We start from the raw sequence: 16939 nt of genomic DNA on the forward strand, positions 1-16939 counted from the left end.
CAAACAGAAACCATTTGATCACTGGTGAACAGTTCTGGCAAAAATTAAAGCAAGTGAAATGTTATCTGTATACAACAGGGGTGTCAACTGGTGGCCAACTGGATGGATGCATCCAGTTCTGACCTTCTGGCAGATAATATTCAGATGAAAATGATGGTCAACCAATGGAAACATGCATTTGCCACATGTAACAGCACTAGTCAGTATCATAGGGCCAAAGCTGTAATGGAAGAGGCAAAATGGTGCCTCTACTCTCCCTGAGGGGAGCCTGAGCAGCTAGAAGAACTAGAGCTGCAGTGTACTAATCTGAAGAGCATTCACTGGCTAGGACAATGATTACAGTATAGTGTTCATGGATGAGTACAAAGAAATAATAAAAGTAGCGAAAACGATTTTAAAAATGGCCACGTGAAGTCCTTTTCAGCAGAAGTAGGAGAAAACCTGTGATGCAGCCAATGAAAACAGAATGACTAATAGAAACTGATGTTTTTCCTGCTTTAATTCAACCCTTACATTTTAACCTACATATTCTATGGTTTTAGGACCTTTAGTGCAGCTCTGCTTTCTAAAGAGCATACAAAATATATTTTTAAGAACAGGTCTAGTACTCTGCCACAAGAGTGTTAAATTCATACTTAAACAGATTAACAATCCAGGTCTGACATTTTTCAAAAGAACACTAAATCTGTGCTTATAAGTGCCCTACATATGTAGGGCTTGGAAAGTACCAGTTAAGAAGAGTCTGGTATCTGATCCCTTCTGCAGCTTAAGTCAAAATGGCCATAGAAGGCAAAGTTCAAGGACCAGTGGGGAGACAGAGCATCCCCTCAGCAGCCTAAAATGTCCAATGGAAGCTGGGCAGATTACAAGATCTCATTGCAAGTGGAATAATTGGTGAAGTATGTCAGACTGTATCAATAATAAATTATGAGGAGAAAAGAAGGAAAACATTACTTTAAAAGGACAGTGAAGAATGACTTTAATCATTCAGCATCAGACAGGACCTGAGAGTACAACAACAACAACAACAACAACAACAGCAATAACAACAACAAGAAGAAGATTATAGTTACCAAGAAAAATAGGTAGGCATGGAATGTTGTAATATATCAGAAAAAGAGCAGTGGAAGAATATCTGAAGGAATAAGATGCACTGAAGCTAATATATCAAGGTGGCTTACTGACTTACTGGAGAGACCAAACTGGCCTACAAGAAAAACCAAATGAGGAACATGATGGAAGCATGGGAAGATAAAGCATTAGATTGCCAGTACATTTTTAAAAAAATAGCAGAGAAAACAGATAATAAGACTTGGTGATAGCTAAGAGTAGGAAAGTTAAAAAAAGAGACAGAAGAGTTAATTCTGGCTGCACAAGACCAAGCCTTAAGACCAAATGCATACAAAGCCAGAGAAGATAGTAAGAGACAGCAAATGTTGCCTATGCAAAGAAGCTGAAGAAACAGTGGACCACCTGGCTAGCTATGGCAAGATCACACAGGTTGACTACAAGCAATGGCATACAAAGTAGCAACAATATAATTTCCCTGCAAGGCAATAACTGGTGGGACCATAAAATAGAGACATCATAGAAAATGAAAAAGCTAAATTGTTCTGGGACTTCAGAATTCAAACAGATAGGCACCTGCCACATAACACCCCAGACTTAACAATTGTCAATAAGAAAGATAAAAAAGTCTAGGTAGTATATGTGGCAGTACCTAGAGACAGCAGAATAGAAGAGAAAGAATTGGGAAAGATTAGAAAATACGAAGACCTACAAATAGAAGTAGAACAACTGTTTCAGAAGCAAACAAAGGTAATCCCAATAGTAATAGACACCTTGAGTGCAATCCCAAAACAACGGGAGCACCACTTGAACACCATAGGCATTGACAAATTTACCACCAGTCAATTGCAAAAGGTGTCTTTACTTGAAACAGCTTACATCATATCACAATATCGGTAACACCATCAAACATCCAGATTTGCCTATCCCAGGTCCTTGTTATTCTGTTAAACAGAGTTGGAAGGGACCTTAGAAGTCTTCTAGTCCAACCCCTGCTCAAGCTGTCCAATCTCTTTTAAAAACTTCTAGTGATAGAGCACACATAACTTCTGACAGCAAGCTGTTCAATAACTGCCAGTAGCTCACAACAACAACAATGATAAATTGTAATAAAATTAATAACACAAAAATGGTAAGTGTGATGAAGTGAGGGTTCTCCCTCTCCTTAACCAAGTATACCAAGGCCTGGGTAAAGAGCCAGGTGTTCACAACTTTTCTAAACAGCAATAGAATTGGGGATCTTGGTAGAGGGAAACCTCATTCCAGAAGGCAAGAAGATATGAAAGGGAAAAATGATCACCAAGACATATTCTGACCTCATGCAGTATCAAAAAGTGAAGATGGCAACCCTGACTGTGTGATCAAAGCTTTGCTCATTAATTATCTTGACTTTTAAGCTCCCCTTGTGATTGCCGCTGGTCCATGACTGATAAATAATTATAACAAAGGATTGTATTTGCAGTGGATGTTAGACATTCTGTTTCCAAAGGACTATGAAGTGACATGAATGCAACATCTTATTTGAAACACATGACATGAAATCTCTAAGCATTCACCTCCCCTAACCAAAATTGGCAAAACCCTGTGTTTTAAAAGAAATTATAGTAAATGCTAGAACACACAGTAAAAGTTCACTTTTAATATAGCAAAATTAAAATTAAAGAGATCAGCATTGTATCTGTTTAAGAATTAAAGTGAGATAGTTTATATGAAAAAAGCCCTATTCCTGGGCAATTAGCAGCTAAAGAAATTAGGAGAAGATGAATGCAAATTTTTCAGTGTTAGGAGACAGTGCAGACGGAAACAATTATGACATTTTCTACAGTAAAAAATCCTGTCAGACCAGAATACTGCCTTACTGACACGGACAATAAAGTGGATTAGATGTTTTTGCTGAGCCATATATCCTACTGGTGATGTGGAACAAAGTGATAAAAAAGCTTAGCACAAGGGATGCTTAAGATGAATAAATGGAGCAAGGATAAGTGGAGGGAAACCCACCAGTTTTCTCATCTCTTGCTCAAGCTAAATCTGCTTTTCTAGCTGCCTCTCTAGTGCTTCATTGAAGAAATATCTTCATTACTTGAATTGTTCTTTCATGGAACAATTAAGAAAAAACAGGATCAACAATAACACAATCAATACAGTACATGAGATACGTTCTAGAGTAATATAATCTATAAAGGTAAAGGCTCCCCTCGCACATATATGCTAGTCATTCCTGACTCTAGAGGGTGGTGCTCATCTCTGTTTCAAAGCCAAAGAGCCAGCATTGTCTGAAGACTTCTCCGTGGTCATGTGGTCCATATGACTAAATGTCAGAGGCGCATGGAACGCTGTTACCTTCCCATCAAAGGTGGTTCCTATTTTTTCTACTTGCAATTTTACATGCTTTCAAACTGATAGGTTGCAGAAGTTGGGACAAGTAATGGGAGCTTAACTCTATTACGTGACACTAGGGATTCAAATTGCTGAACTACCGACTTTCGATCAACAAGCTCAGCATCTTAGTCACTGAGCCATCAGGTCCCTTAATATAAACTATAGTGCACATCTAAAGAAGCAATTCTGGCCAACTTTGGCATGGAAAGTGAAGTATAAAGTACACAGTTACAGATAATCCTTAACTTGCAACACTTCATTTAGTGACTGCTCAAAGTTACAACGGCACTGAAAAAAGTGACCTCTGATGATTTTTCACACTTATGAGTGTTGCAGCATCCCCATGGTCACATGATTTACATTGGATGCTTGACAATTGGTTCATATTTATGACAGTTGCAGTTTCCCAGAGTCATGTGACCACCTTTTATGACCTTCTGACAAGCAAAGCCAGTGGGGAAACCAGATTCACGTTACTAATTTAACAATTGCAGTGCTGCACTTAACAAATGTGGCAAGAAAAGTTGCAAAATGGGGCAAACTCACTTAACAAGTTCCTCACTTAACAACAGAAATTTTGGGCTCAGTTGTGGGCATATAACTCTATTTCATTTACACAACTGAAATATCAGACAAAGGTATTGTCAAAGATGGTTAGAATTTGAGATGGGTTGCAGGAGTAGAAACCAAGAAAATCAATGGATTCCTTACCAGTGCAAATTTAAATGTAATATTTTCATCCAGATTTGAAAGCATAGTTACTACTAATTTTCATGTTATTTATCAATTCAAAATAAGACAACAGCAAATATGGCAGATGCAAAAATGTGAAGTTATACTAGTCAGTTCTTTGTCATTCCTCCTTGGGTAGAAGTAACAGTTCAGAAATATTCTTAGGGCTCCTTGTACAACATGCAGATATTTTTCTCAACTTCTTGTCTCTTAGGGATTCATGGACACATATAGTGCATTCGGAAAATATCAGACCCCCTTCACGTTTGCCAATTTTGTTATGCTGCAGCCTGATTCTATAGTTGTTGGAATTCATTTTTTTCTCGTTAATCTACACTCAGCACTCCATAATGACAAAGTGAAAATAGAATTTTAGAAATGTGTATACATTTATTACAAAGAACAAAACTGAACTATCACCTTGGCATAAGTATTCAGACCCTTCACTCAGTACTTCGTTGAAGCACCTTTGGCAGCAATTACAGCCTTGTGTCTTTTTGGGTATGATATGGCAAGCTTTGCACATCTGAATTGGAGGATCTTCTGCCATTCTTCCTTGCAAATCCTCAGTCAGTTTGGATGGTGACTGTTGGTGGACAGTGATTTCCAGGTCCCTCAAAAGATGTTCAATAAGATCCAAGTCAGGGCTCTGACTGGACCACTCTAGGACATTCACAGAGTTGTACCTAAGCCATTCCTGTATTGTCTTGGTTATGTGGTTAGGATCATTGTCATGTTGGAAAGTGAACCTTCAGCCCAGTCTGACTTCCTGAGTGCTGTGGAACAAGTTTTCATTGAAGATATCTCTGTACTTTGCTCCATTCAGCTTTCCGTCATCTCTGATCAGTTTCCCAGTCCCTGCTGCTGAAAAACAGCATGCCACCACCAAGCTTCACTGTTGGGATGATCACAGGGCAGGTGATGAGTGGTGCCTGGTTACCTCCAAACATAATGTTTAGAGTTGAGGCTAAGCAGTTCAATCTTGGTTTCATCGGAGCAGAAAATCTTGTTCCTCACAGTTTGAGAGTCCTTCAGGTACTATTTTGCAAACTCCAAGCAGGCTTTCATGTGTTTTGCACTGAGGAGAAGCTTCTATCTAGCCACTCTGCCATAAAGCCCATATTGGTGGAAGGCTGTAGTGATGGTTGTCCTTCTAGAACTTTGTCCCATCTCCACACATGATCTCTGGAACTCAGTCAGAGTGACCATCTGGTTCTTGGTCACCTCTCTTATTAAAGCCCTTCTCAGTTTGACAGGGTGATCAGCTACTTATTTTGCCAAACTTCTTCCATTTGAGAATAATAGAAGCCATTGTGCTCTTCAGTGCAGCACAAATTTTATTGTAGCAGTTCCATGCTTTGCAATAATTCTTTCTCTGAGCTCTGCAGGCAGTTCCTTTGACATCATGACTTTTGCTCTGCTACAGTATGCATTGTCAGCTGTGAAGCCTTCTATAGAGAGATATGTCCTTTTCCAAATCATGTCCAATCAATTTAACACAAGTGGACTCCAATCAAAATGTAGAAACTTGTCAGCAACTATCAAGATAAATGGGAGGCAGCGGAGCAAAATTTCAAGTGTGGTTGCAAAGGATCTGCATACTTATGTCAATGTGATATTTCAGTTTTTTTTTAAAAAAAAATTTACAGACATTTCTAAAATTCAGTTTTCATGTCATTATGGGGTACCAAGTGTAGATTAATCAGAAAAAAAATGAATTTGAACAACTGTAGAATCAGGCTGCAGCACAACAAAATTGACCAAAGTGAACGTCTAAATACTTTTAGAAAGCACTGTACAATCTGACTAAGTCATAAATATTTGTATGCAGCTGCAATAAGTATTGGGTTAAACTAATATATGGACCTGTATACTCTGGTTCAGTACTTTAACCATATATATTTGGGGGGTGAGTCTCATCATCTAAAGAGACATTTAAATTAACCACATATATAATGGGGTGAGCTCCCATTCAGCCAATCTAGCAATTTGAAAGCATGGAAATATAAGTAGATTAATAGGTACCAGTTTGGTGGGAAGGTAATAGCATTCCAGGCACCTTTGGTGTATGGCCATGCTGGCTAGCATGGAAATTGTCTTCAGACAATGCTGGCTCTCTTGGCCAAGAAACAGAGATGAACAATGTGCTCTAGAGTTGGACACAACTGGAAGGGAAACAGGTCTTGCGGTGCTCAAATCCAGCCCCAGCTAAGGTATTTGGGTTTCAGATTATAGGAGCTGCAACTTTTTCTAAATGTATTGGTTGATTGTACTGGATGGAAATTTTGGGCTATCTTAACACTGCTGAGATAAAGCAGGCTGTTTATACTAAAGTTCATTATGCAGTATGTACGTCTTCAAATCAAATTAATCTTCTAGGGTGGTGTTTCTCCTCCTGCAACAATTATAACTGTAAGATTTCATATTTGTTTAAGATTTAGTTTCTGAAATGAGATTTTGCTACAAAGGAACAGAACTGAAAACAACTGAAGCTATTTTGTTTTTCCTTGCTTTCTCCATTATTCTCCAGCTGAAACCTCCCAAGAGCATAATTGCAACTGAGTCACTAATGCATTTGCATCTTGCTATTCTGGCTTAATAAAGGCTTAAATTAGCCGTAGGTCTCATCATCTGAAGTAACATTTTAAATTAAAAAGTCCTAGCTATTCATTTAATATAGATTTAATAAGACATTTGTTCATTAATAAAAAACAGCTCATCACTGCATATTAAAACATATTAATGTTGAAGTTTACATATATAGACATAATTGATTTACAAATCTTTAAAATGCTTAAGTGTCTGTTGTTATTAGTTATGGCTGGTTACTGTAAACATGTTGAAAGATTCACAGCTTTTGTGAATCTGAATGAACCACTTTTCAGTTTATAAAGCAGTTCAGATTGTCTGATATAACCATTATTTAACTATAGAAAAATCTATAACATTACAAACTAGATGAAAGGAAGGAGAAAAGTAAGTGGAAGAGGAATGCCATGAAATTAGAGGAGGCCATCAAGAGTTGGCTTTGATTCAAAGGGACTCTCTTTCTCTGTGAGAATGAAACGGTTTGATCTTTATATATTTATTCATCAAATACATTAATTTGAACAGTTCCCTGGACATCCTTTGGAGCACCAGACTCACTTAATGCTACTGCAAAGAGCTAGTTAGGACTGTCACTCAGATGTGAAATTAGCTTAATTTCCCAGTTGAATCTTCAACTTGGATACATAAACATATTTTAAGTTCATTTGAATAGGCCTAGACAATTCTGGTGAAATGCACAAGACCTTGCAAAGCTGTAACTGGCTAATACCTTAGCTGCAATATGGAATAAGATTAGGTTTTTGAGGATGAGGACTTGGCAAAGTGCCTCTGTGATGCAGCACTAAACGTTCATAGTTTAGTTCAGTGTTTTTCAATCTTTGACAATTCCCAGATGTGTGAACTTCAATTCCCAGAATTCTCCAGCCAACAAATTGGAGAATTCTGGGAGGTGATGTCCACACACCTTAAAGTTGCTAAGATTGGGAAGCACAGCTTTAGTTTGTTGTATGTTTTCAAAGATCTTGAAGAAGTGCTTTGATTGATGGCATGCTTAGAAAAATCTCATGATGATCCCTCCAAAAATAAAAAGCAAGTGAAACTGAGCACTGCACCATAGGAAAATGATTTCTTGAACTGACTCAATCCCATTGATAGTGAATCTTTCCAAAATGCTTCAAAACTGTAGAAAAGAAACTTGAAAATTTAAACAGTCAGGAGCTGATATGTTGTTTTTCTCCATCCATGGAAATAATAACTACTACCTATTACTCTCATAGTTATATTAATGCATGCATCATGTTCACTCCATCTTAGTACTACCTGAACTTTCTGATGAACAACAAAAATGTTTAGGGGCAAATGGTCTGTAGAGATTCTCAATCATCCAGATCATGGTTGTCCCAAAGGTGCTTTTTTTTTCAAGGAACAACTGGACTTCCTTGTTTTTTTTCCTTTTGAAGATGTTTCACTTCTCATCCAAGAAGCTTCTTCAGCTCTGAAAGGATAGTGGGGAATTGAAGGATTTATATTCCTTACAGACAGCTAGTCATTTGCATCCTTTTAGAGGTTTATCTGTGTCCTCAGGGTCACCTGAGTAGTGCTCCTGGTTGCTGCAGTCTGCAATTTCTCCCCTTCCCTCTGGAAATCCATTCCTACTCCCACACCATTCAAAGGGTGTTTCAAAGGTGCTTTTTCAGGAGGCAACTAGACTTTCTTGTTTTTTCCTTTTGAATACGTTTTACTTCTCATCCAAGAAGCTTTCTCCAAGACACTTAAGGGTAGAACAAGAAGCAATGGGTGGAAACTAATCAAGGATCAAAGCAACTTAGAACTGAGGAGAAATTTCCTGACAGTGAGAACAATTAATCAGTGGAACAGCTTGCCTCCAGAAGTTGTGAATGCCCCAACACTGGAAGTCTTTAGGAAGATGTTGGATAGCCATTTGTCTGAAATGGTATAGGGTTTCCTTCCTAGGCAGGGGGTTGGACTAGAAGACCTCCAAGGTCCCTTCCAACTCTGCTATTGTATTGTAAGCTTTTTCAGCTCTGACAGGATAGTGTAAGTAGCATTGAGTAGCAAATGTTAAGATGTATATGTATTATTTGCCATACATACATGGCAGTTTTTCATAGAATATGGTCTGAGGAAATACTTCCTTTCCCTAAATGATTCTTCCTTCTATCCCTGCTATCTCTTTCTTTTTAAAATCACGTGTGCTGCTGATAATGTCCCTTAGCCTGGTTTAATTCAATCAGAAGGAAGATCCAGCAGCAGAAAAAGATTAACTGACTCTGAGCCAACTGTTACCTCAGTCCATTATTGTTGCTTCCAGTGAAGAAGAGCTTGATTAAAGGAAGACTGTGTTGTCATTACATTTGCCACGCATTTCATTCTGCAGCCCTATTGTTTTCCTCCGGCTCCTCAAAAGGGTGAGGAAGGAAAGGAGCCTGGGAATTCCTGTCAATATCCCCGGTTGGCCTGTTTTCCCAACTTATGCTGAAGCATCTGTTGCCAAGGATGAATACACCCCTCTGTCTTAGTAGATCAGTGAATGCTCCAGCAGTTTCCTGTCCTTGCATTCAACTTTCAGTCCTGCCCATTCCAGCTTCTAAGGCAAGTCCCGAACCGGGCTCCAATGGTGTGGTTTTTCCTTTGTGTGTTCTGAGCTGCTGGACCGATGTTGTGAACAATCTTGCCTCAAGGGCAGTGCATTCTTCTTGTACTGTCTGAGAGGGTCTGTGTTATTCTAGCTTTTTATCATGTTTATTTCACTTCTCATTCCCATCTTTTTGATTGTTTGCCTTTGGGCAGTTTTCTGTTCTCTAGCTAAAGATGCAGCTTCACATTGAATTAATGCGTGTCTCCCTGCCAGCTAAGGAGGTGTCTGTCTACCACTGAAGAAGTTAACCAAATAAAGAGTAGGTGTCACTCTTTTGTTTATGGTGGGAATTTGATGACAAGCTGCAACAAGTTACAGCCCCACTCCCCGAATCTTAACCAGCTTGATTGCACTGTAGGCACTGTTATTTCGACAGTCTTGCTCACCAGCATCTGGTATAATTGGAAGCAGCAGCCAGCAGGTATCAAATGTCAGTATGAATTGTCTCCTGCTGTGTGAGCATTGACTATGAAATTGATTTGCTGTCTCTCTCCCCCCCTCCCCACTTTTTTCTTTTGTGCAGTTCTGTAATGACAATAATGCAATAAGGCTACAAATATCTGGATTGCAACTAGATGGCACTGAAATGATACAGAAAATGCTAGGCTTCGACTGCCATCTAGAGATAATCCAGGTTTATGCAATTATGTATTTTCTCATCGCATGATTCCCTTCCTGGGTATGTCATGTTATACAGAATACAGAAAAAGAAGAGTATGAAATGGGAAGCCAAGAAAATGACAGGCCTGAGATACAAAAAAGAAAAGGAAATATGACTGAAAGTAACTCTCTGTTCTTTTCTGTGCTTGTAAACTATCCTTCCTACTACATGTCTATAGAGAGCTTCATACATTTCCTTTTGTTCTTTAAATGTTTTAAAAACTAAACTAAACTTTAATGTTTAACTTGTCTAAAATGATCTCTTAGATCAGTGGTTCTCAACCTGTGGGTTGCGAACCCTTTGGGGGTCGAACGACCCTTTCACAGGGGTCGCCTAAGACCATCGGAAAACACATATTTTTGATGGTCTTAGGAACCGAGACACCGCTAAGTGAACCCTCGTCTCAGCCCCAGATGGTAATTGAGGCGTTGGTGCTATTGTGGCCTTTCCTCCACGTCCTTCAGCTGCCCGCCAAGAACAACCCCCGGCTTACAGAGAGCCTCAGCTTTAGGATTCCTCCGAACTGAGAAATTGGACCTGGCTCTTTTCTCACAACCCTCCAGCCCCACCTTGTCTCCACCCTTCAGGCCCACGTGGAGAGATTTCTAATCTGTGCCAGCTCGGTGCGTCTCCTTTGCCATTGCTGCCTCCTTGGGTGCAGCCAAAGGATTGCCACCAGACACCGGCCTCCCTGCTCCGGTTCTCGGCTTCTCACTTATGGGAAAACTGCCAGAGCTGCGGGCGCAGATGCCAGCATTGATGGGAAGGAGGAGGTGCAGCCCAGAGGAAGGAGCTGGAGGTGGGAGCTGGATTTCACGTTTGGGGCTGAGCGCAACGCGAATGCTCTGCGCCACAGCCGTCGTGGGAAGGGAAGCAGGGAACATAGCTCATCATGTTTTTTTGGCGGGGGGGAGAACTTGGGGATCAGAACTGCCTCTTGGGAATCTGCTTGGTGAGCCCCTCCCCCCAGCTGGAAAGGGCAGAAGAGCAGAGCCAAGAAGAAGGAAATTTTGTGCATTTATTTCAAAGTAAATGGTGGCAAATGGATTTGATTTTTACCTTGCCCTTCCTGCTGATCAACTTAAGGGGATGTAGATGCCTAACATTCCCACCTCTTCCTTTCCTCCCACCCCAATGACCCAGTGAGGTGGGTCTGGCTGAAAGCCCCCCCAAGCTCTCAAGGAGGCTTCAACCCACAACCACTGGTTTCTAGCTAGACCTCGGCCACCATAGCTCTCTGGTTTGCTGCTAGTTTGGTCATGTTGGCAGCAGCACAAGAGGACAAGCAAGTACCAGAGGACCCTGCTGTGGGTCCAAACTGCAACAGATTGGTCCAAAAGATGACCTTGCAAGGTGCATTCAGGGGTCTCTGATGGGGAAAGTGACTTCCTGGCCTGGCTCCCCTTCCAGCCCAAAGGCTCCCTCCCACCATTTCTCTTTTGGGCTAAGGAGAAAGACCAGGAAAGGCTACATCTGGACACCAGGCACCTCCCCAACCAGTTCTCCAGCCAAGAGGCTTAAGAATCCAAGCTTTGCACACACACACACAGCCAAAGCCCCAAGATCCCTGGCTGTGTGCTACATCTGGCTCCTTCTTTCCAGGAAAGACCTTTAAGTCCAGTCCCACCCAATCCAGGTGGCAGAGAGCAAGGGAGCACTTCCTCTGGTGTGGGGAGTCCAGTGGCAAGGATAGTTCCTCGCCTTGGCATGTCCCACTGTTGTGCCAGCCCTTGCCTGGAAAGAGATCAGACACCTGGCACTGTGTCTGCTTCTTCTTCCTGTGGGGCTCAGGCTTGTTCCTGAGGGGGTTTTCAATTTCTCTCCCTTATGGATATTCTGGGTGTTCTAGTGAGTCAGAGAGATGGCAGGGCCAGGAATGGGAACTGGTGCCCTCAGCCTCCACCACACATTCTTGGCATCCTCTATGGCACAAGTCCATAGCTGGCATGCACAGGGCCAACTTAACAGCATTATGGGCCCCCTGGGCAAAGCAGTGTTCTGGAGCCCCTACGACAACTACCCACAGGAATAAAAAATGTAAATGATCAATATTTCACAATATATAATTACATATTGTTTTTGTGATTAATTACTATGCTTTAATTATGTACAGTTTGTAATAATGAAAATACATCCTGCATATCAAATATTTACATTACAATTCATAACAGTAGGAAAATTACAGTTATGAAGTAGCAACAAAAATAATTTTATAGTTGGGGGTCACCACAACATGAGGAACTGTATTAAAGGGTCACAGCATAGGGAAGGTTGAGAACCACTGTCTTAGATGGTCTCATAAACCACACCTTTCAACCTCCCATTTTTTCTCAATTTGTTTATCATCCTTTCTGTGGTTGTTTGGAATTTGATTTCTGTGTGTAGGATTGCTCTGTTTTGTATTCAGTCTACATTCAATAAATCTACTTATCTGACTTTCTTAAACCTGCTTGGGTGTGCAGAGTTAAATTTCCATATGTGGTATGAAGTTTTTACACGTGGCACTGCCAAAAAAGTGACCTGTTCCATTTAGAACCTATTTTATTAATTTTCTCAATCTTTCATCCTATATAAATCCTGCTTGCATATTATATTTATTTCTTTGCCATGTGTATTTATGGATAGATTTAACCTATATATTCAAAACATACCTCTTTCAAACCCGATGGCCAACAAATAACCCCATTCTGCTTTATTCTTGGATCCCAAAGTGGCCTGATCACGTTTTTGTATTCTTTCATTTTCTTTTGACCATTTAGGTTATCTAGCAGAGCATTCATTCATCATGTTGCATCTATTACTAACCTATGGATAGTCACTTTCATATTCAGCCAAACAAGTAGGTCAGTTCATAAATTCTGACCTACATCTTAGTCTTTTCATTTATAATTTAATCCTACATTTATGTATTAACCCCACTCTTGCCCAGAATCGGACCCACTTCCCTATATGTGTTTTCTTTCTCTTCATTTCACAGACACACAGCATATTTCCCCCTCTTTTTGCTTCACCAATGCATATTTCCATTTTTTTCCTTTATATTACAGATTGAGATCCTCTATCTATCTTGGTCATCACCACATGGGCCCACACATAGTGTCCTACATGCCCCATCATGGCCTTTATCAATTTAGGCTCTTGTCTAATGCTTCCTAATAATATAGTGAGATGTAAACTAGGCTTCCAGACTATGCCAAATGCAGCAATTCTTGTTAACAAAAAGCATGATTTGATATATTTTGGTCCATGTGCTACAAGCATAATTTTATTCATGCTATTCTATGCAAGCTTGGATCACTAATCTTAGCCTGTATCCCACCAACTGGGATATACATATACATACACATACATACATACGTACATACATGCATACTTGCATACATACATATGGTACATACACACACACAGTGTGCTTATATACAGTCAGGATTTTTGCAACCCAGATATGATAGCTCTAACTCTAGGAAAATTGACTACTTGAAAGGTTTAGTGGAAAGAATTAATAAATTATTTTAAAATACCATTACTGCTGCTGAAATACAACTGAAGCAGAATATGACATACCAAATTTTATTGCTATTAAACAGCATCGGTGATTCACTAAAGAAAAGTAAGATTCTTTAGCACTACTACTAAATATGGTTAGGGGAATACCTGCCTTTTATTCATTAGTTTCATATGTTCTCACTTGAAGCTTCTGAGGCAGTGGTGGGATTAAGCCAGTTCTCCCCACTTCGGGAGAACCGGTTGTTACCTTCCTGAACAGTTTGGTGAACTGGTTGTTGGAAAAAAAACCATTAGGGCAGAGAACCAGTTGTTAAATTATTTGAATCCCGCCACTGTCCTGAGGCATTGGAAAATAAAATGGTTACCTGCAACTAGAAACATGCCAAGAAGAGAACTGTATTTTTAAGCTTTCCATTTCTAGAACAAAAATATCCTTCAGCTACTTAGTTCTCCTTCAAATGCTTAATCTCACTCATTTGGCTCTGGCCAAATCAGACTGTGGGTTCTTCTACAACTGAGATTAAGCCCTGTGAAAACCATTTTTGATTCCACGACTCTGAGTTGTTCCTTTTTTCATCCCTGACACTCAGTCCAGTTACAATGGCATGACTTCCTGCTATTCTGAGACAAGAAGCAGATGAAAACTATAGTGTATGTCCTAAAATAACCATTACCATTAAGCAAAGAAAAGCTCTGTTTCATACTTCCAAATTAAAGACATTAGAGCAAACCATCATCAAGCAGTTTCATGGGGTAATGGTCAGCAATCTGGACTCTGAATCCAGTGATTTGAGTTCACATCTCAGGTAGACCTTACCTTCCCATTTGAGAGCCAGCATGCTGTACTAATTAAGTACTCCTTAACATCTAGTTCAGTACAGAATAAAAAAGGCTTTATTCTATCTTCAATAGAAGATTGGAAAGCTCACTGCATAACTTTGGGTGAGTCACACTGTCACAGACCAGCCTACCTCACAATTTTATTGTTGTAGAGAAAAATAAGAAGTGAAAGCACTATCCATGCTTCTTTGAGCTTCTGAACCAAAGCCCCTTCATGTGATGCCCCCCTTCTCAATATTCAATCTGTAATTCTTCCCCTCACTCCACCAGCTAGGAAAGATGTATCCTCTCTAATTTCAGGCAACATTCCCACCAGGTGTTCTTTGGCTTTCTACAGTTCCCATCACTCTCAACTGCTAACTCAGATTAATGATTGTTGCCAACCAGGAAATTATATAAAAGTCCCCAAATTCTGCTGTCTGTGATATTACATGATTTTATAGTTTGGATTTTGCGTTGTGTTTTGCAAGAATCCCATTTATATTTCAATTAGCAAAGGCATAGGGACGCGGTGGCTCAGCGAGTAAGACGCTGAGCTTGTCGATGACAAAGGTCGACAGTTTGGTGGTTCGAATCCCTAGCATTGTGTAACAGCGTGAGCTCCTGTTACTTGTCCCAGCATCTGCCAACCTAGCAGTTCGAAAGCAGGTTAAAATGCAAGTAGAAAAATAGGGATCACCTTTGGTGAGAAGGTAACAGCGTTCCATGTGCCTTTGGTGTTTAGTCATGCCGGCCACATGACCACAGAGACATCTTCGGACATGCTTGCTCTTTGGCTTTGAAATGAGCTGAGCACCCCCCCCCCCAAGTCAGGAACGACTAGCATATATGTGTGAGCCAGGGACGTGCAGGCAGGGGAGGCAGGGGAGGCAGAGCCTCACCACTGTCATCATGAAAAGAAAAAAAATGTAAAAGGAAAAAGGCAAGGTCTGAGGTCAGGCTGAGCTAGTTGCTGCCAGAGTCACCGTGGATTACTCTGCTTAACTGTTTAAAAAAGCCTCTAAAAAAGCACCCTCTACAGGAAGAGGCAGGAGAACGATGTGCCTCATCTAGTCTGACTTTAGGCATTTTATGATCACTTGAGCAGAGTTAAGCAAGGGTTAAAAGCCTAAAAATTCCTGACGTACGTGAAGCACGTTGTTCTCCTGCCTCCTCCTGTTTTTTTAGAGGCTTTTTTAAACAGTTAAGCAGAGTCATCCACGGCAGCAACTAGCTCAGCCTGACCTCAGCTCTTGCCTTTTTCCTTTTACATTTTTTTCTTTTCATGATGACAGGCAAGAGCAGAGTTGAAATCCTCTCTGAAACAGCTGGAAAAGGTACGTGTTGGTTGGAGGGAGGGGGAGGAATTCAAACTTCATCCTCCTGGTGCAACTCTGTGTGTGTGTGTGTATGTGTGTGTTTGTTTGAGAGATGGGGGAGGGAGGGAGAAAGGGAAGAAGGAGGGGAAGGGAGAAGAAAAAGAAAAAGAAAGAAACTTATTTAGCAAAGGAGAAAAACAAATGCTGTTGCTCTAAATCGGAACTGAGCATGCCTGGCTGTGGAATTCTGGGAGTTGAAGTCTATAAGTCTAAAAAAATTGCTGCCTCACCAGCCATAAACCTCACCGCACGTCACTGGTGTGAGGGGAACCTTTACCTTTAGCAAAGGCAATTATTATCTTTTCTTCTTGTAACCATGCGCATTTGAGAAGATTCCTTATGAATCACGAATGCTCTTTTTTTCTTCTTCTTACATCGCAAATGTGATTGTGTTTCATAAAGAAAGTTCCATTCTGAATCATATGGATTTTTCCCCCTAAAAGATAATCATGATCACATAGACACCCATCAAATTTCACAGAAAGGGCTATAAACTGCCTGAGAAAAATCAGAAAGAGCACTGATAATTGAATTCTCTCTGTTTAGAAAATGAGAACATTGGAAAAAAGTGGCAAGAACATCTGGTGTATTCAGCTGGGCCTTCCTGCCAGAGTTTAATTGTGTTTCTGCACCAACAATTAGTTGCAACGCAATCTGGGAGTGCATGATGGGACACATTATATATCCCATCATACGTTATATAGGCATATAATTGCCCAAATAGGCTCCCCCTTTTGTTAACTGCTAAGGTTGAAGTCGAGACTGTTTCCCCTAAAATTCAAATCCCGTGCAAGCAGCTGCAATTCTGACAATAAATCTGATTGCTTGCAACAATTTAGTGGGTCTTCTGCTGTGCTACAAGTTATTTAGAATACTACACTGCCAAGATCAAATGGAGTTTAAGCATACCAGGTCTCACATCTTGAAAAATTAGCCTATTCCCACACAAATTGCATAGCAGTTGGACCTTTTTCTATTAGATCACATAAAGACATCTATCTAAGGTTAAAAGATGCAGCAGCTCAGTGGCTAAGATGCTGAGCTTGTCGATCAGGAAGTTTGGAAGTTCGGCAGTTCAGCAGTTCGAATCCCTAGTGCCACGTAGTGGAGTGAGCTCCTATTACTTGTCCCAGCTTCTGCCAACCTCGCAGTTCGAAAGCTAGTAAAAATGAAAGTAGAAAA

Source organism: Thamnophis elegans, chromosome 4, assembly GCF_009769535.1.
Source record: "Thamnophis elegans isolate rThaEle1 chromosome 4, rThaEle1.pri, whole genome shotgun sequence".
Lineage (NCBI taxonomy): Eukaryota > Metazoa > Chordata > Lepidosauria > Squamata > Colubridae > Thamnophis > Thamnophis elegans.